The sequence below is a fragment of the Pleurodeles waltl genome, chromosome 11 (assembly GCF_031143425.1).
Source record: "Pleurodeles waltl isolate 20211129_DDA chromosome 11, aPleWal1.hap1.20221129, whole genome shotgun sequence".
Taxonomy (NCBI): domain Eukaryota; kingdom Metazoa; phylum Chordata; class Amphibia; order Caudata; family Salamandridae; genus Pleurodeles; species Pleurodeles waltl.
The window spans coordinates 795,175,023-795,201,733 of record NC_090450.1 but is presented as its reverse complement, the minus strand read 5'-3'; the positions used below and the strand labels follow the sequence as shown (position 1 = coordinate 795,201,733).

The 26,711-nt window shown below is 42.9% G+C and overlaps 1 long non-coding RNA gene across 1 annotated transcript in view; it reads right to left on the bottom strand.

Moving 5' to 3' along the window:
• LOC138265037 (uncharacterized) overlaps positions 1–25,545 on the bottom strand; it is a 137,120-nt gene extending 111,575 nt beyond the window's left edge. The window contains exon 1 of the long non-coding RNA XR_011199300.1: positions 25,266–25,545. This is a non-coding gene — a long non-coding RNA (uncharacterized lncRNA). The remainder of the gene's footprint in view (positions 1–25,265) is intronic.
• Positions 25,546–26,711: the final 1,166 nt, after the last annotated feature.

The window sequence follows — 26,711 nt, the reverse complement described above, 5'->3', positions numbered from 1 at the left end:
ATAGAGATTCTACTTACAAGGATGAAAACCCAATATTTGACTGGTGCAAGGTTGACTAGCTATAAAACGAATATTCTATGGGCACCACATGTGTCATTAAAAAGTTGTACAGTGCTGAACCCGGCAACCTTACTTCCAAATGAAAATGTTGAGATTGAAAAGATGGAAGATGGTTGTCTTGAAGTAACTGACTTGTGCACAAAACCCAGGCCTGACATTAGAGACACCCAATTGGAAGAAAATGACCAGATTATCTTTGTTGATTGTTCTTATCTGAGAGACAATGCAGGAACACTGAGAGCAGGGTATTCTGTGTGCACAATTACTGGTATTTTGGAAGCTTCTTGGCTTCGAGGAGTGTATTCTGCTCAAGTAGCGGAACTGGTAGCCCTTACTAGAGCGTGCCATGTTTCTGCACAGCTGAAAGTCACAATCTATACGGATGGCCAGTATGGATTTGGAATAGTTCATGATTTTGGCCTGTTGTGGTCACAGAGAGGTTTCATGACCTCTTCTGGTTCATCAGTGAGAAATGGTGAAAGGATTAAAGAATTGTAACATGCTATTCAAATGCCTGAAAAGATTCCTGTGGTGAAATGCAGTGTACATATGAAGTCACAGGACTTTGTATCACTGGGAAATGGATATGCAGATCAAATCGCAAGGTTTTGCGCCTTGAACTGTATATCAATAAAAGATAAGTGGGAACTGTTATCTGAAGAAGATGAAACCTGTCCAAGCTATGCACTGAAAATAATTGAAACCTTGGAAGAATTGAAAAAGTTGCAGAATGATGCTGACAGGGAGGAAGAACGTTCATGGAGCAAAATGAAATGTGTGCAAAGACAAGATGAATTGTGGGTTTCAGAAGAGGGTCAGTTGGTTTTGCCAAATAGTCTGTTGTCTCAAATGGCTAGGTATTATCATGGTCAAGCACATATTGGGAGGGATGCAATGATTTGATTGTTCAAACATGATTGGTTTAATCCAAGGTTTAGACAGGTTGCTGAAGCGTGTTGCCATCTTTGTTAATTTGCCAACAACTAAATGCGGGAAAAGGGACATTGGTTAATTTGAGCCACATTGGAAGAGCGGGAGGTCCATTCAGCAGAATGCAGATGGATTTTATTGAGATGCCTGTGTGTGGAGGTTTGAGATATGTGTTGGTGATTGCATTTTTAATCATTGGATTGAAGCTTACCCTACACGAAGAAATGATAGTCTCACAGTAGCGAAACTACTGCTCAGGGAACTGATACCACGTTTCAGGTTTCCGATCTCTTTAGAATCAGATAGGGGAAGTCACTTCAACAATGAAGTAATTAAATTATTGTGTGCAGCATTTAACATTGAGCAGAAGTTGCATTGTAGGTACCGCCCTGAACCATCAGGACTAGTGGAACAGATGAATGGTACCTTGAAGTCAAGAGTTGCAAAGATGTGTGCGTCCACAAATTTGAAATGGCCTGACGCATTACCTTTAGAGTTGATGCCAATGAGAAACACACCAGACAGGAAGACAGGATTGTCGCAGCATAAAATCCTTATGGGCCGAGCCATGAGGTTGCCAGCGGTGCCTGCAAATGCACTTGTCAACATTACAGATGATATGGTGTTGGACTACTGCAAAGGTCTTGCTGATGTGGTTCGGTCTTTTTCTCAGCAGGTGGAAACCACCACACTGCCACCGGTCCATGCCCCAGGGCACAATCTGAGGGCTGGATACTGGGTTGTGATCCGGAAACACGTGAGGAAAACGTGTTTGGAGCCTTGCTGGAAGGGACCGTATCAAGTAGTTCTGACTACTACCACAGCTGTCAAGTGTGCTGGAATTCCGAACTGGATTCATGCGAGTCATACGAAAAAGGTGACATGTCCACTGGATCATGAGGAAGAAGAATTGTTGAGAGTACCAACAACAGCGAAACAAATCTCAGGGCCAGAAAGAGAACAAAGGGGAACTGAGACCAGATCTGAGATTGTTGAGGCCGGTACAGTCACTCCTGTGAGATACAAAGGAGGAGACCTCTAGGAGGGTGACGAAGAGCCTATCTCAATTGAGGCAACAGGAGAGCCTAGTCAAAGAAGGGCTTTCCCAGAAGCAGAACATCTTGAGAGAGAAACAGAGCAATTGTCAGACCCAGAGGGGAAAGGAGTTGAGGTGGATGGAAGTCACTGTGATCTGACTCCTCCAGAACCGATTGCAGGTCTGTCAAAAGAAAACACTGTAGAACAAGGAGAAGGTTCAAGTTCGACTCTGAAGAGAACACTGACAAAAGGTCCACTTTAAGGAGATAAGTGGTCAGAGTCGCTCATAGAAAGAGAAAGGAAGTGGTTGTTGAGGCAACAATTGAGGAAGAACTACATACAAGGAGTGAAGATCTAAGTGAATGAGAATTGAATGGTGATCAAAAGTTGAAAAGAAAGAGAATAGGAAGTCGGAGATATGCAGATCCTGAATAGGCATATGCAACTACAAGTGAGTGGCAGCAAGAGTTTTTGTCTTTTTGTTTTGATAGAGACATTCCAGGTCAGTATTTTGGCACTTGAAGGGAGCTGATGAACGGAACTGCTGAAAGAATCTGGGAGACATTTTTTGAAAAGGAGACTGTTGAAAGTAACAGGAAGAGACATTGATAACCTGATTTGACTTTTGAAACCTGATTTTGACAAGCTGCTTACTGATTCTGACAAGGGATCCTGGAAGTGAGACTGAAAGCTGTAAATAATCGCTGAAAGAAGAGTTGTCTATTTTTGATTTTTGCTGCGGTTTTTCTAAATTTTCTTCTGATTTATGATTCTTTACAGATCGCAAGTAGAATTAGCCAGCAGGGTAGAAATACTAGGTGCTGTAAATATATGAGTATTGGTTTGGCGATTTTGTGAGGTATATTATTTGTGGTGTTGATTGTGGGTATGTCTGTTCTTGAGAAGAGTGAAGCCAACCATACTTCTGCTTTTGAGACAACTACTGCACTAACGGCAATAGAGAGGTTTAGGTTAAACAAGAAGTATTTGCATGGGGATACTAATGTGCAACAAGAACTTTCTTCTAATGTCTTCTTTCGCTTATTGAGTGAATATGTTGAGACAATGGATGTGAGGAATTGTTATGTGTGTACGCAGATTCCTTCATCAGTTGAGGAAGGAGTTACTTACCATAGCTTGCTTTTAACATATGGAATAAGTTGTAGTCTGTTGCATACAAGATTTTATAACCAGGAGTACATACAGTACTTTTATTCAAACTATGACATGGTGTTTTCATTTGTACCTATAATTAGGTATTGGAGTAGAGTAGCTAGGGATAATGACATAGTAATAGTTAGAGGTTTCTTTGAGCCTACATTGACATTTGGCACAGCTTATGCGCACAGGAATAATCTGACATGCTTGCTTACACCTTTAGAGAAACGCTTATTAGATCACACAGATGACAGGAGAAAAGCACTGAAGGAGAAATTAGAAAAAGCTTAGAGATAAAGACTTACAGGAATGATTATGCTTATAGAGCAATTAAAATGCAAGGGAAATTAGCTTTAGATGCGCAACACGTAGGGAAACTTTGTATATACAGGCCTATATCATGCACTGATACTTTATTTGTGGGAACGAGTGAATGTAAGCATGTGTTTTGTTTCAGAGTAAATGGACATTTATGTTGAATGGACATGACCCGGCGATTCCCGGAACTTATTATATCTATGGTCTAATGCTTATTACCGTCCTCCAAGAGGATGGTATGGGACATGTTATTTGGGGATAGTTTTCCCAAAGATGTATCAAATGGAGGATTTGGAGAAGTTTCCGAAAGTGACTGAATTACATCATCATCATCATCATTATGAAACAGAGGAGAGAGTCCTCTTCTGGTATAATGGGAGATATATTTGGAGCAGTGATTCCTTTAGTTGGAGTCATTCTGAATTTGATAAAGATTTGAAAGTTGTCTACTATTGTGGATAACATGTTGACAAATTTTTCAGGGGCCTTACTCCTGATAGATACTGAGTTAGCTGCTGATAGAGCTATGGCTCTTCAGAATCGGCTTGCTTTAGACATTCTTTTAGCGAAGGATGGTGGAGTCTGTACAGTGATTAACTTTAGGCATTGTTGTTCGTATATTCCTGATAATAGTAAATAAATTAAAGGCTTAGTTACTAATCTGACTAATGAAACTGCTGATCTGAAAGAACTGAAAGAATCAGGTGTTTGGGAAAAGGTTGGCAAAGATTTTGCTTCATTGGGAATTTGGCTCAGCAACATTTGGAATGGGATTCTATTGAGAATATGAGAGGGGATATTAATTATTGTGGTTTGTCTAATTGGAATATGGGGATTGTGTAAATTATGCAAAAGGATTAAATTGAAGAGGTCAAAGGATAATCAGAGGAGGGAAGAAAAGAAAGGGGAAAGTTCAAAAAGGGAACAAAAGTAAGAAGGGATTGAATTGACATGATTTTGGCTGATGAAAAACAAATATTTGGGTGTAGTTAGTGAGATGGCACATTTAGTCATCAGACGAGGGATTGCTAGTGCAGGTGCATTAATAAAAAATATTAACTATTGTTCATGTATTCTGAATAAGGGGTTTGTGTAGAAAATATAATAATGTAGAAAAATAATGCACACATTTGGAAATGTGATTGCGATGAGGGGCCGCGAATGTTCACAATGTGTACTTACTAATAGTTATTAATGTGAAATGTTGAATATGTGTTTGACTAATGTAATAATATGTCATGTTAAAGGTTATGCCATATGTCCTAGTTTTATTAATTGTAGGCCTTAACTTAGTGAAGGTCTTGACCTACTTGCCAGGACTCATGGCAAAGCAGTATTTCTTAACGGTTAATAAATGGCTGTCCTAGAGAGTTAAACTGTGATTTTCCATTGTTTAAATGTGCTCATAACTAAAGGTTCTCATGAGAACCGAATGCTAGAAGATGCAGTTCTTGCTAATGTAACATTTTGTGTGTAATGCATGTGAGACTGACTTTCTCAGGAGGAGAACAATGGAGATACTGACAGGAGTGGAAGCTGCGACAATATTGTTACATGACAAGCCGGATGATGAGGGCATTGCAGGACAATAAATCAACAACATGTGAACGGAGTAATGGTAGAATTCATAGATTTGGAATTTTAGTTGTATTGGAAAAATGTGAACATGCGATTAATTGACCAATAGGGATTTGGGAAATAGTTTTACTGGTTTTGATTTAACGACACTGCACTGAGAAGAACACAGCATTCTGCATTTTGCATTTCTAGCCTTAAGCATTTGTCCATCTTCATGCGGACCAAAAGGTCAATATTTCTTGTGCATACCGACAAGAGACGTCCTTAACTTTAATGCTTAAAGACTTAGGCCCCTATTTATACTTTTTTACGCAAATCAGCGCTTGGGTAGGTTTGCGTCAAAAAGTTTACCACCGGCTAATGCCATTCCAACGCGCCAGCCGGGTGCCTTATTTATGGAATGATGTTAGCCGGCGTTGCGGCCTGGTTAGCGTCAAAATAAATTACTCTAACCGGGCAGAAGAGGTGAAGGGAAGGCTGGGGGTTGTGCGCCAAAGAATGATGTAAGTCAGGTTTGAGTCAAAAATATTGGCTCTAACCTGACTTGCGCCATTTTTTGACACACAACCCCCATGGAAATGACTCCTGTCTTAGCAAAGACAGGAGTCATGCCACCCTGCCCAATGGCCATGCCCAGGGGACTACTGACCCCTGGGCATGGCCATTGGGCACAGTGGCATGTAAGGGGGCCCAAGTTACCCCCCATGCCACTTAAAATATATATATATATATATATACATATATATATTTATATATATATATACATATATATATATATATATCTATATATATATATGTATATATATTTATATACTTACCTGCACTTACCTACACTCACCATGGATGGGTCCCCCCATCCATGGGTGTCCTGCAGGGGTGTGCGAGGGTGGCAGGAGGTGTCCCTGGGTGCAGGGAATGGCACCTGTGGACTGCTTCCATGGTCTCCCACCATGGAAATGACCCCACAGGTCCCTTACCGCCTGCCCTGACCCAGGCGTTAAAAAATGGCGCAAATCCAGCTGGGCGCCATGTTTTAAGGCCCGCCTCCTCCTGTGCATCATATTGATGGCGGAGAATAAATAAGGCGCACATGCCTTAGAGTAATTTTTTGCACTGGAACGCATGTGTTTAGCGCAAGGTAGGTTTTCACGTACAAAAATGACTAGCGCCACAGTATAAATATGGAGTTAAGTTTGCGCTGAATTTGCGTTAAAAAAAAGTGATGCAAATCCGGTGCAAAGAGTATAATTATGGGCCTTAGCATTTTCTGAACTTTGATGCTGAATCATGTCGCCTTGCTGATCGACTGATGTCCTGAGGACGAAGACTGACTCTGCTTGTTGTTCCACACTGAGGATAGGTATAATGAAATTAGACTGTTGACTATTATGTCTATTTCTTTTTTCTTTCTAGGTACCAACTGCACTGTTTTGATAGAGCCATAGTCAGATGTTTTTCCAAATTTGTGCTGCTAAATTGTTTTGCATGAAGCCCAACATGCTGATGCTAATCTGGTGTTAGTTTAGGAACCTCACTAACAAAATTATGCTATTAAGGAATAATGCTTGGTACATTTTGAGATTAATCTACATGACCTTAGCATTGTTAATATAGGGAAATAAATATCCTAACTTTTACTAAAAGGTGTGGTTATTTGTGACTGAAAGGTCATGGTGCATGACAATTAATGACTCTATTGATTTTTACTGTTATTGATTGTTGTTGATTATTGATGTTGTGCATTGGCTATTGATTATTGATTTGCATGTACTGGAGCTATGGTAAGAACCGCTTAATTGTGAGTTAAAAGGTTCATCACCCTTTTTGCGTCCCCTTGTAAGTTTACTTATTAAGGTCAGATGCGCTAACACTGGTCACTGCTGCATGTAAGGTGTCTAACACCCCTGAAATCTGATTTATGGCTACAGTCCCATTTATCAAATCTTTCGCCCTCACTGAGCTTCCACCCAGGCAAGGAGCACGGTGGGCAACTTGAGGCCTTGGTACCTTCTTTGCAGCTCTAGCCAGTGACAATTTTAGCATATGCCCACTGCTCCCCCACCTGGTGGGGAAAGAATTATACAAGCCATCAAAAACCGTCACAAAGGCTGGACCACCGTTCACCTATAACACCGTCAAAGCTGCTCTTACTGCCCACTTTGAGTCACTCGCAAATCCCGACTGTGAGAGGTTGCTTCTGCGGCAACCATGTCAGGCCCCTGAGGAGTCAGTGGACTCATCCTATGCTCGCCTCCATGTGCTGGGCAGCATGTTCATGCTCCCAAACCAGTGTAGCACAGGCCAAGATTTATGTCACCATGGAAGCTGTAAATTTCCTTCTCAGCTGCCACACGGCAGAAAATTCCACTTGGTTTGTTTTGCACTCAGCATCCACACAATGGGTGTAGAAGCACTTGTGGACCAGTTTAGACCCATTTTTCAAGGCATCGGGTGCCTCAAAGGGAAAATGATAAGCCTCCATATTTACCAGTCAATTAAACCAGTTGCCCTGCGCTACTGATGAGACGCATTTCACCTCCGCCCCAAAGGGGAACAGGAGGAAACTAGAAACTCTGTAATTACAGCATATTGGGGGGAGATTTTTCTCAGATAATCCTTACAATTGATCACTCACTTGACCCCAACTCCTTATTCGCTTTGCTGGGATATGTCAAAACCTCTACACCCTTGCCTATGACCTTTACCGCTATTGAATTAATACTAGCCAAGAGACAGGTGGCTCTCTGCCTGGGTAGCAGCACTCCCCCAACCATTGCAGCCTGGCTCAGGGACCTGGTGTGGTGCGACACCACCTGCAGACTTTATGATTCCCTGCAGCCCCCAACATCTAGGCCGAAGGACATTTGGCAGCAACTAAGGGATTACTTATTGATGCTTGATGTGGATAAGGAACAAGATCAAACAAACTGACACTTTCCTCCTTTACTTTTGGATCCCACTGGTTGTGGGTACACTTGCCTCTATTTCCTATCACTGTAAGCTCTGGATTTATTATATTACTTTTTCTCTGTGTATTCCTCCGCCTAGTGCTCCTCCCCCAAACCCCTCCACCCCATCTTTACTCCAATGTGCTGCCTCCCCTCCTATGGTTGCGTTGATTGAGGAATGTTAGTTGCTGCTCCACACTGTGTAGCTTGTTTAGTTGATCTTGCAAAATAATAAAGTTAACAAAAGAAATGTGATGGACCCACTCCCTGGGTATCAACAATCGTGGTAGCGAGAAAGCCAAAACAACCAGGCTAAGTCTAGTTCTGTGTTTAAATGCACATCTCAGACTTCACCATCAAGAGGGAGCACCACATAACCCCCAGGGTGGATGACATTGTGAATGAACTGGCCGGATCTCAGTGGTTCATAAAGATGGACATGAGATCAGGTGAGGTACTGCTTGACCTTGCCTCATAGCACACCATAACATTCTCAATGCATGTTGGGCTATGCAGTTACAAATGGCTCAATTTGGGCATCTTCAGTGCCACAGATGCCTTCCAAAAAATAATCCGGGAAATGCTGGTAGGGCTCCCAGGTGTTCTAAATGTCAGCAATGACATCTTGGTGAACTCCTCAAACCTGGAAGAACACCTAGACCTCCTCAGAGCTGTCTTTAGCAGTCTCCTTGGTAGCAAATTGACCTTACACTGAAAGAAATCAGAGTTTCTCAAGAAGGACAGTTTTTTTTATACCGTCTCTCCACACAAGGGGTAGCACCCGACCAAGCCAAGGTAAAAGACATCCAATCCACATCTGCCCAAATGACTGTGACCAAGGCCAGGGGTTTTCTTGGGATGGTCACCCACCTATTTCTGGACGTCCAAAACGAGACCATCCTCACAGCCCTATTGCAAATGCTCACAAATACTCCCACAGCATGAAGCTGGGGCCCAAATAAGAACAAGCATTCCACGACATGAAGAAGGTTTTGTCAGAGAAAACAAAGCTGGCATTTTTTAATCCCCGGAAGGAGTCAGTCAGTCAGCACTAGTCCTTTAGGGTTGGGAGCCATGCTGTCAGAAAGACAAGACTGTGGAGAATGGGAATCATTCACATATACCAACTAGGCCCTTTCAACTATGAAACAGAGATACTCACACATAGGAAAATAAGTTAACGTCATCCACAAGGAATGCAGATGCATTCACCCTGTCTCTATGGCTACCCAGTCACTGTATGTGCAGATCACAAACACCTCACCTTGCTCTTTCGAGGGACAGCTTCCAAATCACCCGCACAGATTGAGAAGTGGACCCTGCAACTTCAGGAGTACCAATTCGCCATATAATACAAGCTGGGATCAAAACCACCCCACATATTACCTTTCACAGCATGCAACACCAACAGTCTGTGACTAGGAAGAACTTGCACAAGACACTGAAAAGTATGTATGCATGATCTTAGAATGCACCCGACCATCATCAATGTCACTGCTAGACATCATAGAGGCCACCAAGTTGTATGACTGCCTTCAATTAGTCATCTATGCAGATGTGTCTGGTAAGTGGAAGCTTCTTATGACTAGGTGTGGACAGAACTTGTGAAGTTCTGCGAGCAGGCATGTTGCGCTATCCGTACCAATATTTAGTGTAGGGATTTTTTTCCGCACTGTAAAATCAGCACAAATGGCACTGCTGATTCACCAGAGGGGGCTGCTTCTTTCCGCCACTCGAGTAGATTTTCTATTCCAGAAGCAGCTTTGTCAACGTGACCGGTCACAACCTGCTGCGAGCCCGCATTGACAAATATCGCCGGGAGGCGTTCTAGCACCCAAAAATCACACTAGGGGACACAAATCTCACTTCAACTTAACATTGGTGTACTGCACATGAGAAAAAACTCTGCCACACAGCAGTTTGTGGAGTTTTACCGAACTCCACACTGACGCAAATCTTTGTGAATTTCGCCAGGGAAGCATCAATTTTTCACCCACCCTTACTTATGACACAGGAAGCCCAAAGGACCAACGAAGCTCAGAAAGCACTGCAGTCCCTACGCAAGGTCCAGCACAAGCTCATCATCACTAGTGAAGGATGCCTAATGAGAGGAATAAGGATGGCCCTTCCCCACAGCCTGACACAAGAGGCAGTGCAGTTAGCTTAAGGATCCCTTCAGGGCATGGTGAAAACCAAAAGCAGCCTAAGAAGCCAGGTGTGACTTGACTTGGTGGGGGGTAAAATCATGGGCTGCAAACCTTCCAAGTGACTAGGAGCCCAGAACAACTGACGCCAATCATCATTGAATGATCATCGATATTCCATGGCATCAGGCCAGTGCAGAGTATGACAGCATCCCAGACTGGCATCATCATCGATGACTACACTAAGTACCCTGAGGTCGAGATCACAAGCATGAGAGAGGACTGGCTTCACAGATCCTGTGTCTGCATTCATGTGACTAGGCAAAAGCTGCAAAGGCATATAGATAGTATACTGCTAAAGGGATCTAAGAACTCACTCATCTGTTCCGTAAATTGTAGTCATTTTTCCTTCAGTTAACAGCGGGTGGGTTGGCAAGTGCAGCATCCTTCCCAGCCCAGAATCATGCAAATGAACTCATACCAAAATTCTAAAAAGTAAAGTTGACCCATGACCTCATTAACGAATTATGCATGGACAATGGGTCCCCGTTCGGTGGCTAAGAATGGTCAGACCTCCTCCAGTTTCGAAGCACCAATGATTAATGCCAAGGTGGCCTCAGGGATGTGGGGAAGCCAAAAAGTTTATGAGTTCTCTGGCAAAGGTCATCCAAATCAAAGAAGCTTCCGTGAAAAATGTGGAATGGCCATCAACACTTTGCTGAAAAAATGCAGAGTAACTCTCCATGTAACTACCAGGGTAGCCACCAGCCACCTAAGCCTAGGCTGGGCAGTGACTGACAGAATCCCACATCCCCCCATGCGGGAGGAAGATCCTGTCCCAAATAACCTCTCTGTCCACAGGGGAATGCAGCAGAATACGTCAGCAAGCCAACGTGCCAAGCCATGACAGCTCCAAGTCTGAGACCAATTGTTAGTAAAGGATTTACACCCTGGGGGGAGTTCCGACTCCCATTTGAATATGGTCTGTTGTTCATCACTTGCATCAAAGGCATAATGATAACCACTAGAAGAGGAGCAGAAGCAGTCCCACGAAACATCTAGGCCCAGATTTAAGAAGTCTAGCGCCTCCTTCCACCACATTAGCATCATTTTTATGGCGCTAATGTGGCCCGAGGCCAAATTCGTAGCACCATATTTACAACGTGGTGCAATGCATGCATCCACTTTGTAACCCCCTGTGCCACATTATGCCTGCACCAGGCATACTGTATGCAAGGGGGGCATTCCCCCTTTAGGGGTACTGGAAAAATGGTGCAGCGGAATCTAAAAGATTCCACTGTGCCATTTTTAGCCGCTATTTTTAATGCCTGCACAGCACAGGCGTTAAAAAGGGGCATACCATTGTTTTCAATGGGCCCCTATGTACTCTGCAGGATTACCGCCAACATTTTGGCGCTAACCCTGCACAGTACATCAATAGCATAAAAAATATTGATGCTATTGCCCCTACCCTGCATCAGTGTGTGCCGTATATTAAATACAGTTGTCACATGGTGGCGGTAGGGGGCGCAACGGGGTACAAGACAAGTGGCGCTGAATTGGATGCAGCGGCACTTTTTCTTAAATTTGTGCCCTAGTTCTTTAAACCACTTTGACAGCCCTCCCCCACTCATTTGCCCCTGACTGATGGCACCAGTCTCCAAGGGGAGTAAGATCTAAACAACTGCCCCGATGACCCTTGAGTCCAATATACCAACTACCACCGGCATTCAAGGGTTGGCTCCTGGCAGAGAAGGGGTTCAAGTTGACTACCAAACAACAGAGTCAGGTTTGTTAATAATACCAGTCCAGCAAGGTGGTGCCACGAGATACCAGCTATGGTCCAATCCCACCCCTTCATAGAAATTCTGAGAATTTGTACTGCAGTGACTGGTGACCATTGTCAGCCAAATACTCGGGCAAGACTCTGTGATAACTGTGTGTCTGCCAGCATCAGTATCTTTCATGTTTTGTTTCTCCTCTGTTTCCTCCCCATTCCCACCAACCTGTTTGTCTTTTACAGTTAAGGAGGAATGTAATTGTGGGATGGCTGATCCATGTGGCCCAGGAGAGGAGAGGGTGGCTTAATACACACAGGTGTTGGGCCAGATAACATGGCACCCACATGACATCACCAAAGGAAATAAAATGGCTTGTTGGCGGCAAGGCCTCAGTCTTCAAACCACCACCAAAGCATTACAAATACTAATGGCCCCCGGGGGGTTCTGGTACCTAAAACAACCCAATGGTGCATCCTTGACAACATTTTACTGCAGGTAAGTGAGAATTTTTAAAGAAAAATCAGGGAATTTATTTTTTGACTTATATTGAAACTAATAAAATTCTAGGCGGGAGACAGCAGAAATAAAGCCATTTTCGTTCTCAAAAATCAGAAGTCTCCCATCTGAAAAGGGTCTATTGGCATGTATGACAGTGGAATGAGGGTGTGAGAGCATAAGAGAGAGGACCAGCTTCACAGATCTTGTGTCTGCAGTCATGTGACTAGGCAAAAGCTGCATATGCACATAGATAGTATACTGCTAAAGGGATCTAAGAACTCACTCATCTGTTCCGTAAATTGTAGCCATTTTTCCTTCAGTTAACAGTGGGTGGGTTGTCAAGTGAAGCATCCTTCCCAGCCCAGAATCATGCAAATGAATTCACACAGATCTTCATAACCAACGTCTTTATTCCTCAGCATACATTCACACACTGCACTCTGATTACATCATAACCATTAATAACCACACCTTAACACCTCCCAGCAAGTTACATAATTCCTCTGTTGAGTCTACCCAGAACCACAAGGGAGCTAGAGCACATAGTCTTCCCACTACATTGCCCCTTTGTTAAATAAAAAGAATTAACAGTCACATTATATTTCTTCAACCAGTCGTTGAGGCACCCACATTAGTTGACCACCTCGAGTGGTATGAGGTGTTTGAGATGCACTCTGGATGTGCACTGATGGCACAGGTACTGATGCTTGATCTGGACTGTTAAGCGGGATCGCCTTATTCATAATTGCAGGAGCTGATGAACAATGAGGTAGGTGCTTAAAGTGTGATGAGCCTCATGTGATGTACTTTCTGGGAGCCACTGGGGACTTGATGAGCTGCCACCATGTGCGCTTTGCACTTCACAACCCTCAGAGAATTGACATCAAACGGAGTGTCTGTTTTCGGCTTTTCTTTCAGCTTGACCAGGACCCAGTCACCTTCATCGAAGACTGTTTCCTGAGCTCATCGACGCCGATCAGCCTATATTTTCATTTTGCACTTTTGAGAAGTGTCTGTGAAAACAAACCTTATCAGCATTTAGGATCGGTCCATTGTCCACTGTCCACTGTGGCAGTTTGGTTCCAATAGCTCTCCCAAATAGCAAGGTGTGACGACTGTCACCAGTTGTGGAGTGAGGAGTTAAATGATACACACAGAGCCTGGTTTAACTAGACCCCCTCTATTGATGCTTATTAAATTACCCTTTTGAAGGTACCCATTAATCGTTCCCATAATATCATTGGCTTGGGGCCATAGGGGAACACTCTTTTGATGCTTGACATTTAGTCTGACTAGAAACTAGAATTCTTTGATAATGAATGGAGGACCATTGCCAGATTTGAGAATGATGGGGATGCCCCATGCTGCAAAGATGCCATCCAGACGCTCAATTACCTTGCCATGGATTGTTGATGATAACTCCTCTACCAAAGGGAAGTGTGAATACTCATCAATGACTACCATGAGATGATGTCTGTTTCCTATGGGCCTAAAGAAATCAACTGCAACTTTTTCCCAAGCCTGTGCAGGAAGGGCAGACATTGTCAATGGATGCTGCGTCACTTTGGGGGAAAGTCAGTTGCAAAGATGGCACTCGTGCCTGGTCTCTGAGGGCTCTTTTTATTGGTGGCTACAATGGCACAATGTCCTTCATGGGCTAGTTCAATGACTTGCTGTCCTAGACTGTCAGGTATGGCGATTCTCGAGCCTCTCAATACAACACCTTCTGTGGTTACAAACAGTTCATCTTGCACATTTTTGAATTTTTGAAATTCAACATCGTCAGCAAAAGGTCAAGCACTCTTCTTCCACGATTGAGAAAAATTATGTCTTTGATGACAGACAAGTTCTTATCTGCACTGGTAGCAGCAACAATCTATTCAATGGATAGGGCTGCTGGTGTGCTGTATCTCACAATGAAGTTAATGTACTTCTCAGCCATTTTGGATGTCAAAATGTCAACAACGATGTAGCAGTACTCGTGAAACATAGTCAGCAGTGTTCTGCTCTGTGCCTGGCTTGTGTTCAGTGGCATAGTCGTACCCTTCAGGCACAATCCACACCTCTCAATGTGAAGGGGCATATTGGCTTTCAGGTTTTCAAAAATAGTGAGCAGTACTTGGTGGTCTGTAACAATAGTGAAATGTTTTCCATATAGAAACACAGGAAAATGTTTGCAGGTCCACACAATAGCCAGACTCCCCTTCTCTGGCTGAGAATAGAAACATTCTGTGTCAGGCAGACTTTGCCTGGCATGGGCCACAATGTGTCTCTGAGCATTCAGATGACTATTATGTGGAAAAATGATTGCCCCCAACCCCACCGGGTTTGCATCTACTGTAATCTCAGTATGTAACTTGGGGTCAAAATGGCCCATCTCTTTTACATTCTCGATTCCTTGGTTTATTCTTTTGAAGCTTTGATCTCATCCAGCAGACCAATGGAAAGGGACATTTAGTTTAGTCAAGTCTGTCAATACGTAAAAAAGTCACAAATGTATCTTGTTGGTGGATCCCTTTTTTCAGGTCACGACTTGAGAAAGCTTTGGCACCGTTCGGTTGATGATCATGCCTGCTATGTGTGGACCAAGAAATCTTTCTCTCACAATTCCTTTGTTGGCCTGGCACAGCAACACCGATGTGAACTGCACCTCCACTGTCCTTTTTTTTGCACCACGACTATGTGCAAAACCCATTGTGTAGGGCCGGTGGAGTGCTTGATGATGTCATGCTTAAACAGTGTTTCTACTTCTTTCTCAGCGGCTTCTTGCAAGAGAAAAGCAACACTGCGGTGCCGCTGGTCAACAGGGCGAATGTCCTCATCAATGTGACATTGCACTTTCATTGTATTGAGCCTTCCAATGCCATGAAACAATGATGGAAACTGGCTCACAGTATCAGATTGAGTGTGGAGGTTGTAACTGAGAAATATTAGTGCCATGTCAGCAGCAGTGGCAAAACTGAATAGGCATGAACTGGACAAAGATCCTTGAAGAATGTGAATTGGTACTTGCACGGATACTGCTTTGTGTCACATTGTCTCTGAGAATGACCTTTGACTCTGCAACGGTTTGGAGGCAGCCCACATGTATACTTTTGTGTTTGACTGAGTGAGGCATGGCACAGAAGACAGGCTATTGAACTTCTCGACTGCCATGATGTTAATCGACACACCACTGTCTAAGATAAAGGCAATGTCCAAATTAATTTGATTGTTTTGTTTGATGGTTTGGTTTGTCTTTCCTTCTTCTTTTCAAGCAGCCTGTCGTTCCTCGGTTAATAGCATCATTGCACATTCATCTTCTTCAGTGGTGCTTGATATTGACTTTAAAAAGCCTCCGTAGGATGAGCTCAATGACAATCAACTTGGTCTGGTTTCTTCTTCTTGTAGCTGATGTTGCTTTTTGGTCTAGTGAGCATGGTGAGAATGCTTCTGGAACCTTCTGGTGTCCATATTCTTTTCTCACTGCGACTAGTTTGGTTTCTCTTTCGCTTTGCAAACTGTTATGAAGTGGTTTTCTTTCCTGCAAACTTTGCACGTCTGTCCTATGGCTGGACATTCACCTTCATGGGGAAATGCAAATCCACCTCGGAAACACAAAGTTTTCTTTTTTGAAGGCATGAACTTGCATGCATCTACCTTGTACTTGTGCTTGCTTTTCATGACCAACGCTGATTCATTTTTCACTGTTCCAACTTCCACATAAGCAGCTTGTCGACCTGCTCTATCATTGGCTCTTGCAGCCATTAGTATTTTCTCTAAACTGAGTGTCTCTCCCAACATGCGTCTTCTGAAAGAGTCTGAAAGGCAGCCATTGATGACTCTGAGGTGTATGACTTCATCATTAAATTCACTAAACTTGCAGTGTTTGATAAGCACTTCATGTATTTCAACAAACTCATCCATCGTTTTACCAGCTTGCTGTCTTGCCTGATTGAAAATGAACCTTTCATAGTCAACATTCGGCATCAGTTTGAACTTGGTACCCAGTGCTTCTTTGATCTGACGGTAAATTATTGCATCGGTCTGTGAGATTTTCTTCAGCATTTCTTTTACTCCGTCACCGATAAGGTTTTATGAATACTTCATGATTTTGTTATCATCTACTTCTTCTAGGGCATTTAAAGGTCTCAATCCAAGCTGTCCACCTGGCGCCAATAATCTGCTTCTTGGCATTGTTCAATGGTAGTTTTAGAAACACAGTTGCATCATACTTTGCACTCTTTTCTGCAACCACTGAAAATATTTACTATTCTGATGGCTTTCATTGCACTGGATGCCACTCCCTGCTGTGTATGCATCAGCCTCTCAACTGGGCCTAGGTCATCGCACCAGATATAAGGTTGTGACATTTCCCTCGCTCCTGCTGGTAAGTACGTTTGTACTTTCGTACCTGGTTATCACTGCCTTTAGCATTTGCTTTGCATAGATTATGGCTCTGTGTTAAGGCGTGATGCAATATTACTTCTTTCGGCCTTACCATCGGATTCTGGTGGGTTTTTCGAATTTGCTCCTCCACAGGGCCTTCAACTTCTTCAAAGGCCATATATGGGCTGAAGCGGGGCTTTGATTCCACACACTCCAACTTCGAACTGCTTCTCATTGATTTGAATGCGTGTGGCAATCACAAGCAGTTTTCAGTTTCACTTCAAACTCTCAGGGAGAGCAGTCTTGTTTCTTTGTGGCACTTAGTCCACCTTAGTCGCCAGTCATGTGTTCATCCTAGCCGGGAGCATGAAAATGAATACACCTCACACCGAGTTCTATAACAATTGTCTTTATTCCACAGCATACAATCACACACTAGATTCTGATTACATCATAACTGTTAATAACCACACCTTAGCTCCTTCTAGCAAGTTACGCAATTCCTGTGTTGAGTCCGCCCAGAACCGCGAGGGTCCTAAAGAACATATTCTCACCACACTACATCAAGCAAATATTTTGGGGAAATTATGTCCTGTCATGTTACTCCACTGAAAAGATTTCAGATTAATTGCGTTTCACCCAAAGCCACATAATAAATTCTTGGTAAAGGCCGGAGGCCGACTTGCCATTTAGGAAAACAATGAAGAGTTCAAGAAGACACTGCCTCAGAGAGACTGGTGGCACTGTGCCAAGGCAAGGTATGGAGGAAGCATTGTCAGACACGGATCCACCCTCTCAGGAGTAGCGGCCAGTTGGAAATGGAGTCCTTATGCCCATGTGCACTAGTACCGAATTGCTGGGATGCATGGTTATTGCTCAGGTGCCTTTCATGCAGGTCTTTGTTACTTTGAAAACAGGTTTGTTGTGCAGACAGGAGTGTGTTGGGTGTTAAATGGTCATCCCTGAAAATAATTGACATCTGCTATCCTTAAAGGTTATATTTTCATTATAAAGATAAATTTGAGTATGTAATAAGTGAGAAGAGCAAATTTTTAAAAAAGGAGCTTTACTATACTAAGGGCACGCCAAAGGCGTGTTTGTAATGCAGTGGGTCTGGAGGCAATTAATCATTTGAATAGACTTGTGTTTGCACCAAGAACAACTAAATTCGATGTCTATAGTATTACCTTAGTAGACAGGGCTTATACTCCCTAATACGAAACGTATACAAAACATTTGTTGGCCTACCAGAATCTGAAAATTACTGAGCTGGGGCATCAACCTATTATATTGCCTAATGGGCATGCTTATTTGACATCTCCCCTTGATGGCATTTTCACCCAGCCAATTAAAGGTTTATTTTTTGTGAAGCTTATGTGCATCACATCACCAGCCCACCAGATGCCTCTATTGAACTGGTCTAGGCCGAGAAAACATTTATAGTACTTCCTAAAACTGAATTGAAGGGCGTGAGAAAAAGATATTTAGCGGTAAAGCCGGCTGCTTTTGAAATTACATTTTTGAATGTCCTTATGCCAGAGATAACTTGAATATATCCGCTCTTGTGTCAGCTTTCTTCCCACATCATTTTGGAATCTTTAGATTCAGCCTCGTTTACTTGTGTGAGTGCTCTCGATACTTTGACGTTGTTATATCAGAAATAAAAGGCATAAGTAGCAAAAAAATAATCTAAAGTACATTAATGGAAAGGGTCTGGAGCGGGAAGCCACCAGTGCCGGGATACACACAGCGGAGCATGTGGTTAGATCATTTTGCAGCCGCTAGAAATCCAATCGGCTTCTTCCATCACCAGTGCAGCGACACCTCGTTCATCTGCCCCACTAATCCATAACACAGGACTGCACAGGCCCCCGACCCGCCTCCCAGGCCAGAAGGAGGCACGCGGAGCCCTGAAGACAAGGATAGGAAGGCATGCGGTTTCTGCTCAGACTACGTTACTCAAAAAATTACTACAGGAAACCAAGGGCGTCTCTTGAAACGCGGCCCTGGAAGATTCGGGCACCGTCCGACAAAGTTAAAAGGCGTGGAACACAAATATGGGGACCCGCGGTTGCATGTTGTAGATGTGCCCCTAGGAAGTATACCTCTTGGTCGTGGACACTTGACAAGAGGCGACCACGATAAACTGGATGTGCTTTCCAATTTACCCGCTTTCATTTGCGGCCTGAAGGTTCATATAATTTTATTTATTTGTCGGCATTTGTTAGACATTGTTTACACCCAAAACAGGAATACTTGTTGTTAGACAGAATACCTTGTAGTGCACAGAGGCCACGATAAAAGTTAAAGGATACTTAAGAAGTCCTTGTGGGACCCTGGGAAAAAGCCACGTTTTAATCAATCTAAAATTGCAGAAGATTTGGTTCAGATCACAGCTGCAGTGACAAAGAGTTCCAATGTTTAGCAGCCACAGTTAAAGCTCTGTTGCTGTCTTGAGGCCAAATGTAGGAACCTTTTAACAGTTTATGACTAACTGATCTCAATAAGTGGCTAGGACAGTACTATTGGAATCTACAGCATAAATGAAAAAGTGTGTCATAGATACTGATTTATGAAGCAAGCACATGGATGTAGACGGAATTGGTTGTTTCCCTGGTAACCAACGAACTTGTCTTAAAGCAGAAGGTCTACCCCTTTTAAAGCCCAGCACAATCCTAACAGTGTAATTGTGGATCAGTGAAGCCTCCATATCTGATCAGCAGGAAGTTCAAGATATATGGAGCTCAGTAGTCCTGTCTAGATAAGCCTAAAGCATTCAGCAGCTGTAACTTCTGTGGAAGGTTCAAAAGGTACAGAATGTGCTTTAGAAAATAAAGCTTGAAGAAACAAGATTTGGGTACACTGGAGATTTGGGGCCATATGTACCAACGAATTTTCCCATAGACACAGAATGGGTAAAACCCTTTGCTACATCTGGCCCTTAGTCTGCTAAAGACAGAGAACTGTATAATCTGATGCCCAGGTTTCTTACACTACAAATCAGAGGTGGCATGGCCTCCAAAACTTCTGGTCATAGAAGCAAGTCTCAAAATGTAGAAGGACATTTCATTTTCCCCCACTTAATTTGAATTTTTTAGCACTCCTCAAAAAGTACACCTTATAAGACATATACAATTGAGTGCCAGAGTTTTGCTCAGCATCAGCTATTCCAACAGTAATCTGATGATCTGGGGGTCATCCGTGTATAGGAAAAGAGTGAAGCCATAGCTCTCAATTAGGTAAAACAGTGAGGACATTTAAGGTTTAAACAGAAAAAGGGGGGCAAGAATGACCCCTAGACAACACCACACGAGTAAATCTGACAGCCATGACAGTCTGAAGCCTTTGATACCAAAATATTGCACCCTAGACAGTAAGATTTGACGGTTGACAGGTCAAGTATAATAAATGCAATCGGAATATTATTATCTGAACAGCAATGGAAGGTATCCAGGGAAGAAACAATTATGATGTTTTTACTGCAACCATCACCAAAGCCCATCTGAACAGATTTCAACAGCTGCCCATAAATTGATTTTTCGAGCAGGTTGGCCAGATAGGACGAACTTGAAATATAATGTACTGTAAATGGTCCATTTAATAAAGGATCTCCACCTGAATACATAACTAGAGGGAGAAGATAAATATCATCACCTTTCTTTTCCTTAGGTGGAAAATGATTGGCAACAACAAAAGCCCAGGAGAGAGAGAGCTGAGGACTGAAAGAGCATTGTGTGAAGGAAAGCTCCTCTCTTACTGACCCCAGCCTTGGCACCTGCACGCACACTGGGAAAACAACATATAATCATCACTATCTTCAGGTTGCTAAAGCCAGAATACCTCACTGGGCCTTCATGGAGGTTTTATGTTCTAGTATCTACTAATAACTGTGATAAAACATGTAGATCGTGATCTCTTTCTTTGCCAATGAAGGGTATCTGGTTAGTATACTTGTATGGATGCTGAGCAATGTAAAGCAGTGGTTCCCAACCTGTGGTTCAGGGACCCCTGGGGGTCTGCAAATCCTACTCAGAGGGTCTGCCACTGCACAGAAAATTAAATATTATTAGCAGATTAATAAAGAGTGTATACATTTTAAAACACAAAATGTAAATCTGAACATTTCGAAAATGTACTACAAATGTGAAGGAATTTGAAACTGAAGTCTAAAAATTAAGCTTGTGTCCTCATTCTGATTCATGGAAGCAGTGCATCAAACAGAATGTGGTATGGAGACTAGTGGTCTAAATTGAATTTAGGAAAGGTCCAGCCTTCCCATTAAAATTTAGTTTTTTTTTAATATGTTTGCGAATTAGATAAATAATTAAATATTCTGTATATTTGTTTGAAAAATGCTTGGTCCTGGGTTTTTGTGTGTTTTGCAGTTCAAATCATCACAGATGATTAGGCTGAGGTCTCCTGCTTCAAGTGGAGGCCCCTGATTCAGTGGGGGCCCCTAATTCCACTAGTGATTCACTGGAGGTGCTTGGGTTCTAGTAGTGATTAAGTGGGGTCCACAGGAGTCGAAAGGTCGAGAACCACTGAGTTAAAGCATTGTTTGCTTTAGTGTAAATATGACACCGTCTCATGTTATACTGTGTTTGTAAACAGTTTCCCAATAGGCAACCTTCAATCTCCTTTCGCCACCTAAGAAAGCACAGTCTGGTATCAAGATGTATCGCTTCCTGTTTCGCTAATAGTCGAAATGATCGCTAATAAAATGATTTGCATTGGGTTAACCAGGTAGCGGTCTCACCGGGGCCTGAATGAAATGCTGCATCCCTTCGGCCTATGCCACCGCCGCGTTTTTTTTCTTTTTAAGTGAGCGTAATCTGTCACCTCTCTCCTGCGCTTTACCTATGAATGGAGAATCCAAAAGTAAAATGGGAAACACTCCAACTAACTTACTTCAGAGGTCTCATGCCCTGCCCTTTCAGCGCGAATACACGGCTGAAATGAGGTGAGCTGTCATGCTGGAGGGTGGCTCGAGTCTTGTTTACCTCGAAAGGGAAACATGATGATGACCGAAAGTAAATGCCACAGTCCAGCTACCTGATGCGAGGGTAGTCAGAAGCAGGAACTGAGAAAAACGTATTCCTAAAACACATGGACTGAAATGCGGAAAAAGTAATGTCAAGTAAGCAAAGCACTGTTGACCTTGCTCTTGTCACGCAGTCGGTCTGAGTCCTCCCTCCTTTCTCGGGGGGAAGGGCGCTGAACGCATTCGCTGCTCGCGTATTTCGACAAGAGGCCGCTTGTAACAGTTTAGCCCCACCCCCATCATTTTTCACCCACCCCACCTTTCGTTCTGTATATTTTACCAAAAATGCCATCTCATCTAAAGTTTCAGAATACTGAGTGTGTTAGGTGCACATATTTCTAATTGCAATCAAAATTCCTTATTTCTGTCGACAGGTCCGTCTGCCTTCGAGCATCTTGTTAGTCCGCAAAGAAGGTGACCGTTCCGGCGGTCTTTATCAGGTGACCTGATAGCGCACGAGTTTAACATCAGCAACCGCCAACCTCCAGCTAGTGACATCACGGCGTGGCGAAATTGAGAGGTTTCCACGTTAATGTTTTTATTGACACCCGTCAGGAAAGCGGAACATGTGTGAAACAAGACCGCGAAATAGGCTGTCTGTTTTGTTCAAATGAATAGGAATTTGGCCCCGACATATGCTCTTATTTTTTCGGTGGTACTTCCCAGGTTAGGGACTTGCCGTCCTGGCGCATTTTAGACCTGACCTAGGAGATTAAACTATTAAGAATTCCTTATCTTGTATTGCTGCTAAAAATCACACTTCATCTTTGTGCAAATCAATTGGGTTTACTGAACCTACCGAATCAGACCACCTGTCCCTGAAATCAGATGTATGGCAAAAGTCAGGTTCCTTAAAAATAGGAAATAGAAGCATTCCTTTTACGTTTCAACGTCACTCCTGTTTATACACAGGTAAAGTATCGACGCCGAAAGGACAGGGCAATAGCTGCGGCTGAGGATGAGAAGGGAGCGCCCCACCCTTCCCACTCCACAGTTTTGGCCCCACACTTCCCACTCCACAGTTTTGACCCCACACTTCCCACACCACGGTATTGTTTATATACAGATAATGTACATTAAGTACACGAGTGCGGTTATCGGCTGGGTGTCGTGGGCGACCTGGGTGCGTCAGTTGCCAACTAAGTAAAGATCTGTTATAAAACCATGGGCGTAATTTAGGGGTCCCCCCTGGCGGCCCCTATTTCTGCCTTTGCCATCCCTAGCCTCAGGGGTGGCAAAGCCAATGCCTGGAACACAAAGGCTGCTCATATTTTTTTTTAAATGCTTTGCAATGTGTGTTGTGTGCGTGCTTGCAGATGTATGTGTGTTTACGTGTGAGCGTGTGTGTAGGTGTGAGCGTGTGTAAGCAGGTGTGAGAGTGAAATTTAAGGACAAGGGACCTTGATGGCCGTGGGATGGCTCTTCCGCTACCCCTGGAATTTTAGTGAATTGACGTTAATATATAAAACGTCGCACCCGCTGCTGTTGTCTGGGGGGGAGAGGGGGCTTCATTCTGGAACACGTATAGCCCACGATCAGTTTTGTCGGCCCGGTGACTGGATAAGGAGTGAGCGTCCTGGGGCACTGGGGATACACAATTGTCATCGGACGGGTGCGTGTGCACTGCAGTCTGATCGGAACAGTCCGGTGCCAATGCAAAAAAAAACAGGCATGGACTACTTCATTTATCAGTGACTGAGTCACGCAGCCACCATTCACAGGCGTGTTTTCCTCCCACTGTTCAACATGAGCATTTCTTTTATGTATGTGAGTTTGCTTACAGTGCCTATTGGAATACATGGTTCGGGTTTGCTCCAGTCCACTGATGTCTCAGGAATATGATTTTACACTCTAACCAAACTACTTGTAATGTGGGAAAAAATGCCACACGCACTTTCATTATAGTTCGCCAACTAATCACGAAGTTCGTGTGGCAGTTACAAAACACTTGCTTCGGCGTTAGTACTTCAAAATACGTTTATCAAGGACTCCTCAGATGCCGAACAAGTATTAATTATTTAAGTCTCAAAACTAGGTATGTTTCATCCCATATGTAACGACAGAGAAATGCGTTTTCTATACTATTTCAAACCACACGTCTGCCTTTGGTGTAAATAGCGGGTGTTACTATTACCCGCTTTAATGGTAGGTCTTCTTGTAAGGCTAGAGGGCTGAGTTGCACAAATACATACATATATATATATATATATATATATATATATATATATATATATATATATATATATCTAAGACGGAGAGGGGGGAGGTACATCATACATTTTCCGTAGACATAAGGCAGAAATACTCAGACATAAACACACATACTCATTCCTAATTCATAACAGGGGACACTTGTTCCATATACGGTATTTCATCAGAACTGAAAAAAATCCCATAAATGTTAGACTTCACCCAGTATTGGCCCATCTATACCATTCGCTTCTTAGTCTGATTTCATTCTTAGCTGCTAATTCGTCTTTAATGATCTAACTTTAAAATATAAAAACGTCAACTTAAGAGTGACAAAACAAGGATAACATTAGCCCGCTTTATAATTCTCACTCTTTACCTGTAATGAAAAAAGTTATTTTCGGTGGATAATTGGTGGCTGAAAATGTACTATTACATTCTCTGTATTTTACAAGAAGTAGAAAGATGCGGCGCTAGACATTTTGTATATGGTTAACACTACTTTTGAAAATCGAAAGCGGCCTTGTCATTTTAAACCTCTGACTTTAATATCCGTTCACAACGTTTTCTATATATGAAGTTCTATGCCTTTAAACAATATAACATATTTAATTGTTTTAAATTGTAAATTAACACAAAAAGTTTCAGATTTGTTTCAGTTTGTTTCCTCCTCAAACAAGAACACTCCAGATTGAATCTAACGTATGTTCTTGTATTATTTTTGACATTAGGCTCTTAAACAAGCAAATCCTTATACACGCTTTTCTCCGTAGCTGTTCAGTGTGTTAAAAAGGATTACTTATGAAAGGGGTAATTCGCGCAGCTCTACGCGCATTAAAAATAACCGCACCCTTCAAGCCCAGCTCTTTTGAAACATTCCGCGAGACTTTCCCGGCAACTAAGACGAATCCCCGCTGCCCAGCTGCACCTTAGATGGTCTCCGTCCCTCTGTTCCTAGGCCTGGACCTGTCGAAGTGTTTGAAAGTGGCTGAATGGGGCATAGGGCAAGAACAAGGACACTGAAAGGCGAGGGAAGTCCCAAATATTAACCTGCTTCACATGCTGAATTTTAATTATCTTATATAAACAGGTTAACAATGTATAAAAGGGTACAAAAACATATGTAGCTGTTTACAAAATAATTTACTTTTTAATTGAATCTAAAAAAAAGACACATAACAATCAAGGAAGGTGTAATAACAAGTTAACCTACCTCCGATGCATGTTTTACGCGCAGGGATGAGTGAACTAGGATGATAAAACACCTCCTTTGATAGAATTAAGAACCTCTCCCCATGCGCACCACGTCTAGGACTACCAGCTCCACCCGGGATCCTACACCTATTTTGTTCCTGTGAGCGTTTAGAACAGGTTGGATTGGATTTTAACTCTACAAAGTAAAGCGGCCTGGAAGTGGGCGATGGGAAACTTTCTTTACACCCGCGTCTCAGATTAATTTATTACGCCCTGTGATATGTTTCTGTTTAACAACGGAATTGCACCTTAACAAAGCACAGTCGCCCTCACTATTTTACGGACATCAAACGTGAATGGGGGAGGGCTACTGCCCAAAAAAATGCAATAAACGAAGCAGTGGAATATTTCCACTGTCGGGGAACCAAATGTAAGCAGGGTTGGCAGCACAGGGAGTACAGCGGGTAATTTGTGTCTGCCCGCTCAGTCCTAGCTCCACCAGCATCTAGCTTTGAATCGGCTAACTGGCCATGGTGGAGACTGTGGGCTCTTCATAAATGAGATTATAGCAGGTAGAGCTTTGAACTCAGCTTAAGTAACTGACCCTCATAACCAACAGTCCAAAAGTTTGGTCCACACGTTTTAAGGGCACGTCTACACCAGTTTGGATCAAGAGTCTTTGGCCTCCCCTAAAAGTCACATTACAACAAAAGAAAGCAGGCTTCTAAGGGTATCTGCTTGTGTTGTTTGTCGGCTTATTAGTCCTAATAGACAATTAGTGCTGGCGAGATGCTTTGCCTCTTCACAAAGGAGCACATTCATGGCGGGAACAAATAACAAGACCATACTTAAAAAAGGTTATTTTTATCTTGAGCAGAAACAGAAATTTCAAAAAAACGTGTTAAATAACTAGACGGAAGAATTGTCATTTTCCACTTGTACCAAAAAAACATATTGTACCAAAAAGTATATCTGAAGTTTATGTACCAATGTTCCTATCTGGGTTTACCCGTGTAGCCATTTATGCCACATATTTAATCACATTAATAACGATGAAACAAGGAATGGCAACTGTGTTTGCTGCTAGATGATCGCACGAGCCATTTGCAGATAAACATCTTTTACTCCAGCAAGCAATTAATTACTAGCAAGCGGTCTACTTTGCCATCGGTTTTTACAATTGTTTACTCTGACAGGCTATAGAGCCGCACTCCCAGGAAAATATGCGGTAATAAAAGCAGGCTGGCGGTACTGTCGCCTGCCTAGCTCTGCGATCCTGCTGAAAGTATGTGCTCTATAAACTGTGACTGCTGATCTACCACATCTGGAAATCAACGGGTAGGAAATCTACCCCAGCAGAAGCCTCAGAAGAACCTCCTTCCCATTGAAGTGCAAGTCTGGACAGAGTGTGATATAATGACCCCTGGGTACGGTTTTTGCAATCCAATCCTCAGCCTCCACCCCG